Below are 18,520 nucleotides of genomic sequence, written 5' to 3'. Positions count from 1 at the left end.
CCATGTCCACAGAAAAAACAGCACAGAAACAAAGCACTCAAAATGCTTTACAAAACACAGGACATCTGAGAAGTCTGAGCAACCCAAATTACAAAAGGTGAGCTCCACGGTTTCGTAAGGCCCAGCAGCAGCATGAGGCAAAACTGAACATCTCTGTTCCCCCTTTAAATATCTTTTATGGTGCTGCTTTTAGACCAGTTGAAAACATGAAGTAGGTCCTTCAGTTTGGCCCTCAGAGATGAAAGTGTGTCCACCTTTGTTGAAACCAGGTTTCATTTCAAGCTGCAACAGAGCACACTACAAAGCAGTCTATTCCTGTTGCTAAAGCAAGCAGAATGCTGAGGGGACAGGAAGAGAAATTTAGCAGACTTGCTGTCTGCCAGACTGGAACAAATTGACTTAGGAGTACTTCTAAAAGAGATGCAAACAAGAATAAAGCCTCTCACAGCATTTTAAAAGGCCTCTGTTTAGAATAGCTGTGCAATACAAGGATAAATCTGCCAAAGACAAAAAGGGAAGAAATTAAAATCTCTTGGCTGTATGGTTTTGGAAGATGATAGATAGGGAAAAGACAGTCAAAAGATTTCTCTCTCTGCAGCACAGCTGTGCAAGTTAAACATTTCATAGCTAAGAGCACTGTATTTGGTAACTAGCCACTAAAAAAATTTTTTTACACATAAAGCTTCTGGCTGTTCTCATCCAGAGTCCAGTGCTACAGACTAGGCAAGATGGACCTTGCAGGGCAAGGGGAAAGAGAGCAGCCTCTGAGACAAACACACCATTTGGCAGGCAGGATTGGTTCTACCAGAACCAGAAGTGATACTTGAGCCAACCATGTGAAGACACAAGACATGTGGAAGAAACCCACTCTGGCATTGCTCTCCAGTGCATGGAGATCACTAAGACCAGTGGCAACAGGTGAGAGCATTGGAAACTACCTTGCCAATAGGCAGACAGTGCTTGGTGAGATTGACCTGCTCACCTGGGTGGCTGCAAATGCTTATCACTCTAACATGGAGCATCTGAGCCACAGCCATCACTGGGCAGCATCCAGTGATGGGGCTGTATGTATCAGCTTCATGCTTTAGAAACAACCAGTTCAATTCCTTTACCTATGGAATGTTTGTGAAGCCAGTGAGGTACAAAGTCTATAGCACCAGCAGTTAATACTGGGAAAAGACTGATTTAAGAAATGAATGTAAATGAAAGGCTACCAAAATCCCCAAAACACACACATATATATATAAACAAATGTCTATAAAGAAGACAAGTGGTAATGTCTAAAGCACTGCACTTAGCTTCTCACTGAAACAGAGCAGCACTGTCACCTGCCACTGCTTTAGCAAGTGCTTCCACAGAAAGTTAAACACCAACTCTAAAACTTTTTATTAAGAAATACACTCTTAACCCAGATGTTGAAATCAAATACTCACTGCCAGTTTCAACAAGGGTCACACGTGGCTGTAACTTTCTTAATTCTTCCTCACAGCATCTGACTGCTGTGATTTGTAGTCAACATTTGCAGTAGTTTTACCATTTGGCATAAAAGCATGCAGAAATATGTGAGCCATCTAGATCCATCCAGAGGTAGAAGGTAATGTGAAGTTTTCCAGCATGGTTCAATTCCATCAGCTTTATTCAGCCCCTGCACCTTCACGGCACATGCTGTTGCCATGCACGTCACTGGCATTCCCAACTGGCATTCCAAGTTGACAGACTTATGCCAAATCCAGAGTGATGCACAGTGAGGGTACTCACTTGATCTTTCTTGTACCTTCCCATTAATGGCACACTAAATTCCTTTGCCACTAAGGTTAACAAACAAGATGTAACTCACTAGTCTGATAGTTTGCACAGTCTTGAAAGTAGAAGCGATTTTGGTCAGGTGCAAGAGCTGGAGCAGCGTGTGTTCTCCTTGCCACACAGCATAGAGGGAGAGTTGGGAGCTATCTTGGTGAGCTTGGCATGCATAGATACCTCCAAAATTAAACCCACAACCCTTTTAAACCTTCTCAAACCACCCTTATGACAGAAAAATCAAGATTGCCCTTTATGGCAGTTTCTAGAAAACATTATCTGTTAACTGTGGAACATAAGCTGGCAACCAGACAGGCCAAGGGTTTTATTTACAACAGCAGTTCCTGAAAAACTGTTCTCTCCAGCAGTCTCAGACTTCCCACTCACAGCCCACTCAATCCCCAGCATGCACATCAGCAACCTTTATGAACACAAAGCAAAACAGAATAAAACAGGATTTTGTCAGAACAAATACTGTCTTGCCACAATTGTCCACCCAGTTACTCTGTACTCCTCAAGCATAACAAGCAAATGCATACCATAAGAAAGAGCAAAATAACTTTCTGCCAGCAAAACAGGCATATTGCTTTGCATGGACACACCTGGTGGCTTGCATGCTGCAAGTGCAGTAGAGTGCACAAGGTTCACATGCACTGCACACACCAAGCTGTGTTTTCTGATGAGCAGCCGACAGCACCAGGTAGCCCTTGCATTGTCCATTTTTAAATTTTGCTGTTTAGTTGTAGCCCCTTTCTCCTCAAGATATCACTAAGAGACCTGCCTCAAAAAGACACTGTTGAATATTGTTCTCTTCTCTTACTAGGAAAATACTATTGCTTTAACCCTGTCTGTGGGAAAGGGTTTTCTGTGTCTCATTTCCACCACAGGGGTAGCTGGATGGACAGTGAGCAGAATCAAGACAGATTACTGCAAACAGCACCATTCCAGAGGGAACTGTATTCTCATGTCCAGAGAATACAGTCTGATAAAAAATTTTGTTTTCTCTTGAGAGATTTGTGCCAAAACACAGTAAGCTCCTTTAGGAAGCACCAGTCCTGAGCCCCATGGCTTTTGAGGAAAACTCAGTTCTTAAGTTCCACCTCATCCTCCTCCCAAACAACACCATGGCGTGTAATCACCTGATTATCTGGTTGCTTCCATCAGATTCCATCCCCAACTTGAGGGGCTGGAAACTTCTTTGTATTTTTTGAGTTGTTTTCATCCTTCTCTCATTCTTTTTCTGAGGATATTATTATCACACCTATTCTTCAGAGCTCTCAAGCAAAGTAGATTTTCAAAACCTGAGGCTTTTTTCCCCTCCACAGTATATACTGATAATGAACTACCACAAAACTTAAGCCAGCAGTGCCCTGGCAGCCAGAAGATCCACCTGTGTCCTGGGAGCATCAGGCACAGCATCACAGCTGGGCAAGGGAGGGGATTGTCCTGCTCTGCTCTGAGCTGGGGCAGCCTCATCTCCAGTGCTGGGACAGAAATGGGTGACACAACACAAAAAAGACACAAAGGTAATAGAGAGCATCCAAAGAAGGGCCATGAGGATGGTGAAGAGTTTGGAGGTGAAGCCATGTCAGGCATGGCTGAGGTTACTTGGTCTGTTCAGCCTGGAGGAGACTGAGGGGAAACCTCACTCCACTTAGAACTTCCTCATGAGAGGAAGCAAAGGGGCAAGTACTGATTTCTTCTCTGTGGTGACCAGTGACAGGACTTGAGGAAAAAACATGAAGCTGTGTCAGGGGAGGTTTAGGTTGGATATTAGAAAAAGGTTCTTCACCCTTTTGTGGTCGGACACTGGAAGAGGCTCCCCAGGGAAGTGGTCACAGCACCAGCCTGACAGAACTCAAGAAGTGTTTGGACAATGTTCAGGCACATGGTGTGATTCTTGGGGTGCCTTGCACCCGGCCAGGAGTTGGGCTCAATTATTCTTGAGGGTCCCTTCCAACCTACAATATTCTATGATTCTGTCAGTCTATGAAAACTCTCTTTCTGAAGTTTCCTGCCCTCAGAGCACAGAAATACTGGTTTCACAGAAATGCAGCAGCTGATCATAACTGCTGCTTTTCACTGTCTTGATATAAAATACTGCGACCATTGCACACCACAGTCAACTACGAAATGCAAACCTTGGTTTTTAGTGCCAGAACTATAGCCTTAGCAGAGAAAGCAAATTATTCAGAAAAACACAAGCAAAGGAGTAGTTTACAAAATAAAAGCTTTTCTCAGGCAACTGCTATACAGAAAGTCCAGACAGCACCTCCCTGCTCTTCTGATAGCAGGCAAATGGTGTATCAGGTGTCTGCTCTACACTTCTATCAGATACAATAAATAATACACAACTAATGCAGAATATCAGTTTCATTCTGTTCCTACTTACTTAAGACTGCACTGCATGCATTACCTTATCTCTAGCTGAATGCAAAACATCTGCCCAAACCCATCACTGGAGACTGAATTAAATTTCCTTGGCAGTAATATTATTATATATGCAGCATGTATACCTAGTACTGTCTTTTCTATTTTCTATCTTAAGCATCTTGAAAATGTAAAAGCAATTCATTTTGTCACCTACTCAAATACTTTCTACCAAATAATCTAATGGGTCAAACCATGTGAAAAATAGTAATGTCTTTTTCTTTTGTCAGTCCTCTGACAGAAATCAGGAAAAAGAATACATCCCAGACAACAAAACCAAGGCATTGTTTCTCAAATAGCATGTCACATTAGCAGAAATTTTATTTTGGCATCCTCTTGAATTCTTAATTCCTTATAGTATAATTATACATTCAGAGAAAGTGATACACTTCTATTATTTTTGAGAAAGTATCTTGCACAAGCGAAGTATAATTAAAAGTAGTGCAGCATTTAACATAAAGGAAATCAGAAAGGATCGCACTTGAACAACAGTCACAAGGGAAAACTGCCAGATCATTGGTGGCAGTGAGAGTCTTTCAAAGTGGTCATTAAGTAGAGATGAAAGGTGAATCAAGCAGTGAAAATTACCTGTATAACTTAATTTGCTTGACTTTCAATAAAACTTAAATAACATACCTCATGCCTTGGGAAGAAGGCATTAATTCTTGCAAAAGCATTATGCAGTGGGAGCAGCAGACCTTCCTGACACATGAGCAGGACCTTCCTGACAGAGGGCTCTGGCATAAGTCTGTGCTGGTTTCAGGCCAAGTAGAGTGAATTTTCTTCACAGTGGCTAGTAAGGAGCTGTCTTCTGGATGTGTGCTGGACACAGGGTTGATAATATAGAGATAGTTTTATTATAGTGAAGTACTGAGTCCTGACCAACGGGCCCTGAGCCAAAGCTGACCTCTACATGAACCTTGCAAGCAAATGTTATATGATATTTGTACCCACTCATTAGCAAAATAAGCAGATCATTAGTATCATCCCCTCATTAGCAGAATATGTAGTGTGATAAGAATGAATTTATCTTTCTGTGTTTAGAGGCTTGACAAGGCCATGAAATCAGACATCTGGCCTCGTTTGGAGGTATATAGTCAAAGCCAACTCCCTTGGTTCTTCCTTGAGCCCTGGCCAGGCTTTGGGTAGAACCCAAGAGGAGGATGAAAACAGATGTTTCCACACTAGAAGGTATGTAAGCTTGTTTATTCCACAATATAAAAGCCAGCCCCTCTCACAGTGAAGATGGAAACCTCGTTTAACAGTGGACACTCCGTGTTGGATTGCCCAGTTACCAGGAGTGGCTCTCCAATCCTTCGCTGTGATCAGGGCTCCCCAGCTGATCTGGATGTTGGTAAAGTACTAGGGTAACCAGTAATGTATTCTTCTTAATCACTATAGGCAAGTTTTGTACTAATGCTTTAAGTGCTTTGCTCAGCTTATCCTTTTGTAACTCTTCGCTGTTACAAACTCTTTACTGTAGTTGTTGAACTATAGTAAATTACACTGCTTCCTTGACTTTGGTGTATGTGTCTGTTGTACTGGCCCTGCCCACAGGCAAAATGCATTGCTGAGCACGGCTTGCACAGAGCCAAGGCCTTTTCTGCTGTCTGTACTGCCACGCTGGTGAGGAAGCTGGGGCTGCATGAGAGGCTGGGAGCAGTCACAGCTGGGACAGGTGACTCCAACCCACCACAGGGATATTCCAGACAGGTGACATCATGGTCAGTAAGTAAAGCTGAGGGGAAGAAAGAGAAAAGGGGGAACATTTGGAGTGGTGGCATTTGTCTGTCCAAGTAAGCACTGCACATGATGGGGCCCTGCTTTCCTGGAGATGGCTGAACACCTGCCTGCCCATGGGGTGCAGTGAATCAATTCCTTGTTTTGCCTTCCTTGTGTGCGTGGCTTTTGTATTCCCTATTAAGGCACCTTTATCTCAACCCATGAGTTTTCCAGCTTCTGATTCTCTCTCTAGTCCTGCTGGTGGGGGAGTGAGCAAGCGCCTGTGCAAGGGTCGGCTGTTGGCTGGCGTGAAATCATGACAAGGCTTGGGTCCACCCCTCCCACTTGCTGGTTGGCTGTGAGGAGGCTTTTACACCAGCCAGTACTGCAGACCTCTGCTCAACCCAGTAGCAGGAGCACTTTTCCTGGGATACCAGCCTGGACAAAATGTGCAAGACCACAGGGAACTCATTGCACCTACAAGCTGCAGTATATAAATCTGACAACTCACAAAATCTCCAGAGGAATGTTAGACTCCTCCACACAAAAGCCCTGGCCCCTCTGCACAGCCAAGATGTTCCCACCCATTGTCCCCCACCCCCTATTAAGGCTACCAAAGGCTGCCCTAATTATGTGAAAATATCTGTGTGGTACCATCAAGGCAACCCTGTGCATCCTGAAAATCTTCCTACTGACTTGCCAAGCCAGTCCCCAGGCCTTGATAATGACATCTGCAGGGGCCAGGATGTACTTTCATTTAATCAGACTCCAGTTCCTTCCTTCTCACAGGAGTCTCAAGAGGTGCTCAATGTCTCAAGAGGTGTCTCAATGCAGATGCTCCTCTGTCTTGGTGAGAAGTCCCTTCTGAAGAATGATGGGTACGCTGATCACCCTGATTTTTTTCTGAAGAGCTACAATCTCCAAAAAGTAAACAAACAAACAACACATAAACAAACCCCAGCTCAAGTGAGGAAAAAAGACTGGCAACTCCCTTGGAATACATTAATGAAGATCCCTGCCTGGTCGCCATTAGTTGTGGAATAAAAGGCATTTGATGAAAGGGACAGACTTAACCTAATACCACAAATTTACCCTAGCTATGCTGGAGGGAACAAGCAAACTTATCTTCCAGCATGGCACTATGTAGGCAAGCAGTGAAAGGTGGAGATAGACAAGGAAAGAGACCAAACAGCTGATTGTCTACATGTGCTCAAGTCAGACTTTCTGCTTTTTCGTTGTACTGGGACAGTGGTAGTGCACTAACAGTAATGAAGTAAAACACAGAGCAATTTGCTTTGCTCTCATCTTGTTGAAAGGCATATTCCTCGTGCCCCATGTGGATGTAACAGCTGTGGACAGGGCACCAACATCAGGGCAGAGCCACAAGGAGAGCTGCTTCAATAAGGGAAACCAATGCCTTCCACTGAAGGAGCAACTCCACAGGGAAAAAAAAAAAGTCATTGATCCCACAGGACCAGTCCTGAGACTTTAAAATACACACATACATGATGGATTCATACCTCTTTGTTTCATAAAGCCTGCTGAAGTGATTCCAGGTTTTTACCTCCCCCATCTTTACAGTATTATTCCATGTAAATATTCCTGCACCAGTTAAACATTGTGTAAACTAAGCTAATTGAACACAGCCAAACTGTTTAATCAGTATCTAGGAGGTCAGCAGAGGTGACGCAGTTTCAGAGATGCCTGAATGGGAAGAGGTCACTTAGCTTTACAGAGTTAACTATTCAACAGGAAAGCACTGAATGTTAACACAGAGAAACACAAAATGCAGTGGTTAATCATATGTATTTTTGAATATATAGGGATCTGAGCTGCTATTTTTTCTTTGACCCCTGGGTAGACCAAAACAAATTTTGGCCATCTTTATGAGATTGTTCAAATGCATAGAGCAAACACAGCATGTTCAAGCAGATGCAGCATATTGAAGGGAGCTCAATTTAAGTGCAGAGTGTTACTTGCAAATAAGGGGCCGGGTGAATAACCAACCTCCATGTAAATTGCCTGCTGCTGTATTTCAGTAATGCTCCAGTATATTGTGGAGCTGCTCCAAAACATGACTTATTTGTGTTGCTCAGTATAATGTATTCTCTTGTGGTCAAAAACAAATGGTAAATCCAAATTTACAATTTTTTTTTCCTCTGCCAGGATATCTTTTTTCTTTCATACATGAGAACACCTTGCTAAGAAAGGCTCCTGTATATTGCTGTATTGAAAACAGACTCATTATTTCAGAATAGATTGTTGAACCAGAGGAAAAAAGCCAACTGAAGGGTAGACTATTTGAGGGGAAAAAAAGCAAACAGGAGGAAAATGCTTAAAACTTAATTATCTAGAAATTATCTAGTAAAACTTACAAGCATTAATTGACTAGTGCTTCTGTTTCTGAGAGGTTAACTCACCTGTATTTTGCTGTGTAGTACCATTATGTCTAATATGTTACAGGAACGAGCCCTTGGACTATTTATGGTGAGACAAAAGGAAAAAAAAAAATCTCCCTTCTGTGTGTTTATACATACTGCATACATAAATTTCTGGTCTTCTTCACCCCACAATAAGTAACTTCTGTTCTTCAAATCAAGACAGATTTGTGAAAACAGAATATCTGACACAGCTCTGCCCAGCCAAACAATCTTTGTCACCAATATTTCAATCAAATCACACTGCCTGTTCAGCAAACACTTGGCACTGTGCCTGATTTTTAGGCAGATGCCAACCACCAGGTCAGACAAAAATGGGTGGAATATACTGCTTGTTTAATTCATAATATTGAGTTTAGAGAAAATTTGTCATGTGTGGGGCTCTTAACTGTATGAAATGAATCTGTGTGCAGAAAACAGTATTTAATTGAAAGAAGTTGGACTTGTTATTTGCATTGGGGTTTTTTGCATGTCTTGGCTTGAAAGCACTAATTTTAATCTTGTAAAGAGAATCTACATTGAAATGCAACTTGAAATCTAGAAGATTTGGAAAATATCCACCTGACAGTGGATAGTTAATAATAAATCTTTATAAACACAAAACACAACACTTCTTTTTAACTTGCTTATTTCCACAATAGTTGTAGTAATAGTACTTTTGGAAATCAGAGATGGAAATGTTAAACTTGAGTGGTTTGAAATTAAGTCATCAGCACTCATCAAGTCTGGTAAAATTGCTAGGATACGTGTATCTGGCAGAGACTATGCCAACCACTTTATGGAACACTTTCAATTGCAATTTACTGGTTACACAATAAATGTTTGCCCCCTGGGTTTAAAAAAATTAACACTGGCACTGTGAGAGCTCAGTTTTTAAAAGCACACCCTTGTTTTTATAGTTACAGATCAGAAAGTTAAAAAAAAAATAAACCAGGTATCATTCTTCCCCCTAACAGAGCTAAAAAAAAAGACAGTATGAAAGAAAACTAAATTTTGAACTGGAAATACTCACTTTCCTTGTTATACATGGAAAAAGAAAGACTCTATTAAAAGCATTCCGTTACAACAAAATCTGAGCAAATATTTATCCTCAGAGTGTAGAGTGGCATGACCTGGTATGACTGCAGTCTGCCATAGGAGACAATCCACATGATGGAAAACAGAAAACATTCCACTGCAGGGGTAGTTGGGAATCTTCTATACAAAGCTGGCTCAACATGAAGGATCAAAATCTCACAGAAGAAAAAAAAAAAAAAAAAAAAAAAAGTGCCAGCTTCTACATTTTGAGAATAGTTCATTAATCTTTTTTCTACCCTGCAATATTTTGCAAATTCCAAGCTATGACATTTGGAGTGTTACCAGCTAAAATATGCTGGCTCCTTATGGTGTGTTGCAGCAGATTTTGCAAACTATCACAGGGTGACGAGGGTTTTCCCTACAGCTTTGGGAGAACACTTGTAACATAAATACACCCTCTCCCCTCCGTACTTAGACTGCAAAGATACCAGGAGTTTAGAAATTACAGTCTGTGACTTCAGGAGAGGAGACAAACAGGGAATTTACACTGCAACACCAATTTCACACCAAAAGCTAATCCTTTCCTAATCTGGGGAAAAGATTAGCTCTCTCCTTCAAGAAACTTGCTACACACAACTGCATGGAAGTACCTGCTGTAGCCCAGATAAAGTGTACATACCATGCAAGTGTGTGGCTCAACAAAACAGAGGAGGTTTCTCACTGTTCCAGCCCTTTTCTGTACCAGTATATCAGATACCAGAGCTATGACAGGGACTGAAGATAATGCCAATTGAGAAGTGCTTTAATTTCACCACAGTGTTTTTCTCTTTATGCTGCTGACATCCCTCTGCACACCTACTCCCATATCACACTGGCTAAGGAGCATGTTTTGATGCCTAGCCCTGAACCTTCCCTGCTACCAAAAATTGTTCCCTGTCCCATCCACATTGGCCACAGAGCAAAGTTACCCCCTTCCCTTTGCACAGTAATTTTTGTCAAAAAAAAAAAAACAACAACCAAAAACCAAACAAGCAAAAAAAAAAATTTGCATTTTCCTCACCTAGCACAGAGCAGAACCCTACACCTCACATCCTGTCATCTCTCAGATCTCCAACCTGTTGAGATGATATTGAAATTTGATTCTGTGCTCCCATATCTTTGTGTCTCTTTCTGGCCTCATGCTATGTACAAATGCACTACAGAGAAAAATGTATTATGTCTTACACCGTATCATTCAGGAAAATACTGGACAGGACAGATTCCAGCAGAACCACAGCTCCATTAGCCCATACATAAGTCAGACACCTTCTGTGCAAGACCTCTCTTTTGTCTCTCATCTGACTACAGAACAGAACATATTTAATAGTAATAGCAATAACAATAATAGTAATAATAATAATAATGATAAAGTGTATATACCCTGCTAATAGATTATTATATTTAATAATACAGAATATAGAACAGAATTTCAAAATAAAATTATATTACTTATATGTATTATTGATCTTATATATTGATCTTAAAAATGTATATGTATTTATAAATAAGCATAATTTTACATTTGTATACTATTAATATTTTTATATGACACACCTTTACATATTTATAAAATACAATGGCAGCTATTTTGGGCCACTACTGAAGAACGTATTAAGTGTAGTTTACAGCCTGTAAACCACAGTCCATGACCACGTGGAAATTTACAAAATTAGTGTCTGTGCTCAGCAGAGGCATCCTCGAAACTCTGTTTTTTTAATTGGACACAGGGAAGGGGGAGATAACTACTTCAGACAGGGTAGCAGACAAGCTCTGGCCTTTCCCGGGCAGCTGCTGTCTTGGCACTGCTCAAACCTATATTGGCTTACAGCTAAGAGGTTATTTCCCTGCTCTCCCTGCCCACTTATTTGGTATCTCTTAGGACTTCCCAACACAGGAGGGGTGGGAAAGTGACTCAGATTCGAAAATACCTTCGGCTGCAGATGCACTAAAACAACACTGGTGGTCTTTTAACAAGTAACAATTTTATTTGAAGGGAAACTTAGAAATGGTCACTCGAGTGAAGGGACACCGTGAGCAAATGGCTGTAATCGTAAACTTTGCAATCTGATATGAGAGACAGGAAGAAAGAGGATGGAGGGAGAGGGGGAGAGAAAGAAAAAGAAAAGAGATGGAAAGAGAGAGTGAGAGGGATCACTGGCGCTGGATCCAGCCCACGGGGATCTTTGATGTCCTGAAGTCCCACACAGTGCAGCTCGCTGTCCTTTTTCACGGTGGTTGCTTCGGGCAACCCCCCCCTCCATCCCAAACAGGGTGGCAGCCAATTTATATGTAAATGAGGAGTATCGGGAGTAACAAAGAGATTGCAAGGACTGTGGGTCTTGCATAAGGGCGGAACAGGACCGCAGTCGCCTCAGCAGCGCTCCTATCTTCGGTCTGGCTGGCTGTAGCCACAAGGGTGTTCCAGCTCCTCAGGCACACCATCCGCACATCTCACGGCGTGCCTCATCGTCTGGCTCCAGTTGCTTCATCTAATTTCTTTTTATTTCATTTGAAACCTCTAACCTACTAGATCATCAGTGGCTTTGCTTTTCTCCGGCCTTAACCCCAAGAGGATAGACAGTGAAATTCGAAATGACTAAAACCAGTTGCTGTCAACTTTAAACATATTTTGAAAAAAAACCTGCTGCATAAAATAACTGTATCTTGGAGATGTTTCTTGCCTATTTCTTTCGTAGAGATGCAGCTGTTCTTAGGTGAAGGGACTGAACAATCAAGCTTTCAAACTCTAGCACTGGTGATGGAAGAAAACTTCAACTGGACTAGATGAGAAGTAAAGTCTTGTGTACATTTGGATGTTTGATCACTGCTATATGGTTATGTTCCTGTTTGCAAAAAATGTTAGAGATTTTTTAATGCCTGATTGCCCGCTCTGATCAAAGATACTCACTTTACTGAAGATCACAAAGGGAAACAAAAAAGCAGGCCATACAAAACAAGAAATTAATTGATGAATAAACAAAGCTGGAGAGAAAATGAAACAGAAATCTCTTTCCTCCCCCTATCTCTTCCAGTTATCTTGGGTACTATTTGTAAAACACACATGTAAAATATTTAAGGTACAATGACTGCTTTCAGAAAATAATTGCCTTGAACAATAGAAATAAAAACTTGCAGAATGTCACAGTACTCACTCCGCAAATACCATGAACCTAACCCTGAGATTCTGCACTTAGCGGAAAACTTTTGTTCCTGCAACTTTTCATAGGACTAAAATCTTAAAATGCCTGGGTCCAGCAGAACTCATGGGATGTCTCTGAGCTAACATCAGTCAAGTGAACAAAAGTTTCAGATCCTGCCTGTTGCTGAACAAAAAAATAAGAAGAGGGAATGAAGCATGAAAGAACTCTTCAGCAATACAAGGATCATAAAAATAAAAACTTACGAAGCAGAAAATGCAGAAAATACCTGTAATTGAGAATAGCACCTAGATCTTGCAGAGTAATTTCTTAGCACACAGTCAGGTAAAGCAGAGGCTCTACAGAGATGAAACTAAACCCAGGATCTGAGATAGGTACTTTTCACTATACAGTTCTCAGAAGAAAACAAATACTGAATGTTATATGTTTGCATCCTAATTGTGTATGTATTACTGCTTTCTCACCATAGAGCTGCAGGCTCTTATTATTTTATTTGTTTTCATTTTGAATGCTTGAGTTCAGACAGTCATATGGCCAAGATCTCTTATTTACTTCAGGAAAAATACAGATGGTCAGTGGCCAGCCAGGAGTGCCATTCTGGAATCTGTGAGGTGTACTTGTTACCACAGAACCAAGACAGAACTGACACCCTGTAATTTCTGTCTTGCAAGAGAATTCACCAACCTAACTAGTAAATAAAGTTCATAAATCAACAAATCAGAACCAAGGTGAAGTAGATGAAGATGAAGCAGCTGGGCTCCATTGGTCCTCTTCATTGCTCACAGTACTAAGGTATCTACTGTCTTTTGAGTTCCTTTAACTTATTATGCAAATTCATCCCAGAAACATTTGATACAAACTAATACTAATTTTTAAATATGTTTCACAGAAAGGGACTAGAAAAGCCAATAAAAATTTGCTCTTACTTTTAAGTTACTAACCTTCATCTCACCCTGTTTTACTTTGAAAAAAGGTGTGCGGCAATAACCTTTGGAAGCAGAGTATTATGTTCAGCCAGTTACACTTGAATTACCAGATGTGTAACAATCCTCAAGAGGACCCATTGTCACACACATTTCTGCGAAAGTGCCTTACAAACAGCAGTTAATTTTCACACAACCTCTGTGAGCTGTGCATGGATGGGTTATCACTCCCAGAGCGCAGATGTGGGAAAACAGTGGCACGTGGAAATGAGTGCCAAGGTTGGGATTATACTTAAAACCTTCAGACCTCTCCTGCATTTTATGACTAACAGGAAAGGAAGGCAGAGACGTATAAGACTGGGAGACTGAAAATATTGAAGGATGTAACTGATGAAACTCCAAGTCTCCATGGAGCTGCAGTGGGTGGACACATGACAGTGAGTCTAACTGGCACCAGGGTGAGGTTCAGTGGCCTCTTGAGGCAGGTGCAGCTGGTGACTCCCAGGTGTCAACAGCTAAGGCAGCAAACTGCTGGTGCCCTAGGAACTCTTGACTATAAATCCATTATCGCTGCGTCAATGAAACAGAATTATACTGCACTTTTGAAACTTTCAGTAAGTTCAATTATAGAAAACTCCCTGGTGTAATACCAGTACATCAGTACAGGAGCAATATCAGTATATATTTAGTTACAAAAAAGCCCCCAGCTTGCTAACAATGGCTGGAGAAGTACTTGAGTTGTTACGGTTTCTCCACAAGCTTTAAGTTACTTTTTGAACACCTAGCTATTTTAATGGAATACAAGGAAAGCTTCTGCTACACTCTTGAGATGAGTTAGTGGCAACAACAAAAAGAGCAACTCCACGGTGCACCTCTCTCACAAGTTTTACACTGCATGTAAGACCACCTATCATCTCCTCAACACTTTCTGTCAAAACTTAAACTACCCAGTATCTTTTCCCCAATTCTTGTATCTATTACTTCTCTGGGTGCAAGGTTTTTAAACTATAGGTTTGTTTGTTAGCTTACCTATGAAGGATTTCAAAGAGCTGATAAACTTGAGCAAAGGTTGAAAAATTGCTTTTTGCTCAAAGCCACAGGCAAAAGGGGAAGATGGGCACTGGGCATGACTTAGTGAGGTTGAACACCAGGCTCAGCACAGGATAGTAGGTGAGTAAATGAACCATGTGATTTCCAACTTTTGTGTGGCTTTAGAAGTGGGTAAAAACAGGTTTAGCCAAGCCTGAAATGACGTTTGAATAATCAGCCTGAGACAACTGGCAGGTTTGACCCCCAGGGCAATTTTCCTGGCTACTGGTAAAGCCAGTCAGTCATGCACATGGTGGTGTGGGGCAGGCGTGCATCTCCAGTGTGGTGCTGGCTGAGCTTATTAGGTTAATTGCACAACCACGTGAGTGCAGCCGTGTTGGTCTGAGCTCTGAGTTATATGGAAGAGAACTCAAGAAGCCATGAGAGAAACAGGAACTGGTCATTCCTGAATTGAAAAGACCTTTTGAGGTTACTTTGTTTAAAGAAGAAAAAAAGAAATTAAAAAAAAAAAAAAAAAAAAAAAAAAAAAAAAAAAAAAAAAAAAGCCTAGCTCCTTAGCTGAAAAGTTGCCATCCAGAACAGAGCAAAGGGATGTCATCATTTGTTTCATGCAAATTCTCAGTGCTTCTATCAAGCACACTAAGTGCTTAGTCCTACTTCTCTTCAAATCAACAGAAAAATGAGAGACGTTACTGAAAAACAGTACCATTTGTGCCAGCTCACAGCCAAGCTTCAGCATCTATCACAGTTTTAGCATTGCAACACCACTGGCAGAGGTTGTATTTCTGAGAATGATAAGTGGGGGAATGGCAAAGAAGGCAGTCAAAAGCAAACTTCACGGATTACCAATTTAAATGTTGAAAGCCAGCCACATACAGGGATGTCATTTTTACTGAGTGTATTGTTTTGTTCCTATGGCAGATCTTAACTCACTTGAATGGAAATAGCCGTACTCTACATCTAGTACTACTGAGCTGACAGCTGTGTTCAGGAGATATTTATAACCACTAACACTGTAGATGGAAGGTGAGTTTTAACATGTCATAGTTACTCTGGCTGGAGAGCAGCTCTCTGTCTGACAGCTGGAATTGAATTGCAGAAAGCTTAAAATATCTCTCCATCGTTTTCACTCTTTTCTTTTGCATGTAACCATCCCTTCCAAGCTTGCTTCTGTTTTCTGGCTTGCCTTATTGCTCCTGCCTCGTCTCGGTGGCAAGCCAAGTTAGTGCGGAGCTGCCTTTCCCAGTGCTCACCCCTCTGCCTGCTTGGGCTGGGGACCAAAGGGACCCCTTGGATCTCCTCTGCGGGAGGTGCCAGAGGGCTCGAACCTCACGTGGGAGCACAGCACACCGCCAGGCACTTAGTCCCCGGCCCCGTTCTCAGACAGACCCCTGGGGCCCCAAACCACAGCCCCCTGCGCCTGCCCACCTCTATTTCAGCCGGGAGCTCTTGGGAGGGGGCGGGGGCTGTAAGGGTCACTTTTTCCAAGAGGATGCAACGCTGGGCGAGGGGCTGCACTCCACTCCGTATGTTGTGACAAACCACGACCCCTCAAGCACCGCTGCCTCCCCCTTGTCCTTGATGGGAACGCCCCGAGCAGCCCGGGGGCACGCCGAGCCCTGCCACGGCGCAGCCCTCCACGACAAGGCCGGGGGACCCGTCCCTGTGCCCGGTGGAGCTCCCAAGGGAGCCCTTGGCCGCGCACAAAGAGAGAGCGAGGCAGGCACGGGCGCACCGCCCGGCCCCGCGGCGGGCAGCGCTGGATGCACACGCACGCACACCCCGCACGCACCCCGCACACGGCGCGACCGGCGGGTCACGTACCTGCAGGTGCCTGTCCGTGGGAGCGCGGGGCGGGGAGCCGTGCTATATCGCCCGTATTGCATGGGGGGATGAGGGCGATACCGCTCGGGGGCTCGGGCGGGGGGGGCAGCTCTGCTCCCTCCGCCCTCTTCCTCCTCCTCCTCCCCGCGGTGTGTGCGGGGGTGTGTGGTACTCCGCGCCGGAGGAGGCAGCGGCGGGCTCCGGCTCCTGTCAGCCACCGGAAACAGGCGCCCGGTCCCCCGCACCGCAGGAAGTGTGCAATGGCACACCCGCACACCGGCCCGGCGTGGCAGCGCACACCGCAGGCTCTGTGCCGTGGCACCCCGCACACTGTACCCCGCACAGTTACAGCACAACAGGCTGTGTGCCATGGCACCCCGCACACTGTACACACACAGCACACCAGGCTGTGTGCCATGGCACCCCGCACACTGTACCCCGCACAGGCACAGCTCCGCAGGCTCTGTGCCATGGCACCCCGCACACTGTACACACACACACCGCAGGCTGTGTGCCATGTCACCCCGCACACTGTACAGCACCGCAGGCTGTGTGCCGTGGCACCCCGCACACTGTACACACACACACCGCAGGCTGTGTGCCATGGCACCCCGCACACTGTACAGCACCGCAGGCTGTGTGCCATGGCAACCCGCACACTGTACACACACACACCGCAGGCTGTGTGCCATGGCACCCCGCACACTGTACACACACACACACCGCAGGCTGTGTGCCATGGCACCCCGCACACTGTACACACACAGACCGAACAGGCTGTGTGCCATGACACCCCGCACACTGTACACACACACACACCGCGGAGAGGAGCTCACCATGCCTTCTGCGGGGAAACAGGCAACGGGAGCTTCGTTCCCTGCGTTCCTGTGGGAAGGAATGAAAATAAGGAGAGATGCATGCGTGTGAAACGCGGATGTTGTGGAAGGAAAACCTTCTCAGTTGGCATGAAATAATGTAATTCTCATTATTGGAGGTTTGTTGTATCGCAGCACCTCAGCTACTCGAAGGTGTGCCCAAATAGCTGCTACTTTGTTGTTTTGTGTAGAAAGATTTACTGTTACTTTTTTTTTTTTTTTAATAGGTTTCTGGCACAAAGTGGTAATTTTATATGAACTATATACATACTCATGCACATATCTGCCCACATGCTGTGCTTGTGACAGTAAGACAGTAAAAACTGCAATTTGTGTGCTATGAAAACGTCATTAATTTGCTTGCAACCAGAGACCCTATCAGCAACTAAACTCATATTGGGATTTTTTTTGCAATTAATCTCAGGAGGGCTCACTATGCGCTTGCAGCATTTTCTCTTGGTGCTCGTTCTCTCACTGAAAGCAAGGTACATGCCAAAGCAAACTCTGCTCATCTCCTCTTGGGCTTTTTTTACCCTGCATCACTCCAGAAGGAGACAGGCCTGGCTATCAGCCTTCTAAGCCGGCTGCTTCATGGCCCAGAGGTTTCTTTTCCTCATCTTCCTTATGCCAACATTTGCAAAACTTAAATGGGCTAACACATGCTACTAGCTACAATGGCAACAGTGCTTACACAAGAGTATAATGGAGGCAATCTGGAAGTGTATTCATGCCAAAAGTAATGCTCTTTCCAGATTTGCCTGTGGGGTGGCAGGGGAATTTGGTAGCAGCATTAGCCTTGCCTAGGGGAGATTTGTCTTCCCTTCTGCTATTGTTATTTTTAGTAAGGTGTTATGGTCATGGTGCTGCAACCAGCAGAGCTCTATAATACTTAAATAATCAAGGTTTCAATAGTAGATTCCTTAAGAAGAAGAACCCTAACAGGAGGAGTAATTTTTCCAGGGAGTGAAGGGACAGTCTGCCTCCAACCATCATGATCAAATACCTGCTTTCAGATTTTGCTTTTAAGGCAGAGACCTGTAGTCAAAGCACTGGCAATGTTAAGAAAAACACCACAACCTTCCTGGACTTTGCTGTGCCCACAGAATCCTACCAGGAACAGGAACAGTCTGATTTTCAGGAATATGCCCCCACAGTACTGCACAGGTCAACAAACACAGCTCCTGAGTCAGAGGCTGCATAGGTTGTACTGGTTGAAACCAGTGCCCTGTTTGCCTCTGAGATGAGGC

General features: G+C 43.5%; 1 protein-coding gene across 2 annotated transcripts in view; it reads right to left on the bottom strand.

Moving 5' to 3' along the window:
- The window catches only part of KIAA1958 (KIAA1958 ortholog), a 65,061-nt gene extending 48,453 nt beyond the window's left edge, over nt 1-16,608 (bottom strand). For both annotated transcript variants that reach the window (XM_056514203.1, XM_056514204.1), the window contains exon 1: nt 16,399-16,608. The gene's annotated coding sequence lies outside the window, so the exon portion shown is untranslated. The remainder of the gene's footprint in view (nt 1-16,398) is intronic.
- Nucleotides 16,609-18,520: the final 1,912 nt, after the last annotated feature.

The sequence above is a fragment of the Oenanthe melanoleuca genome, chromosome Z (genome assembly GCF_029582105.1).
Source record: "Oenanthe melanoleuca isolate GR-GAL-2019-014 chromosome Z, OMel1.0, whole genome shotgun sequence".
Lineage (NCBI taxonomy): Eukaryota > Metazoa > Chordata > Aves > Passeriformes > Muscicapidae > Oenanthe > Oenanthe melanoleuca.
This window is presented reverse-complemented; position numbering and strand designations above follow the sequence as displayed.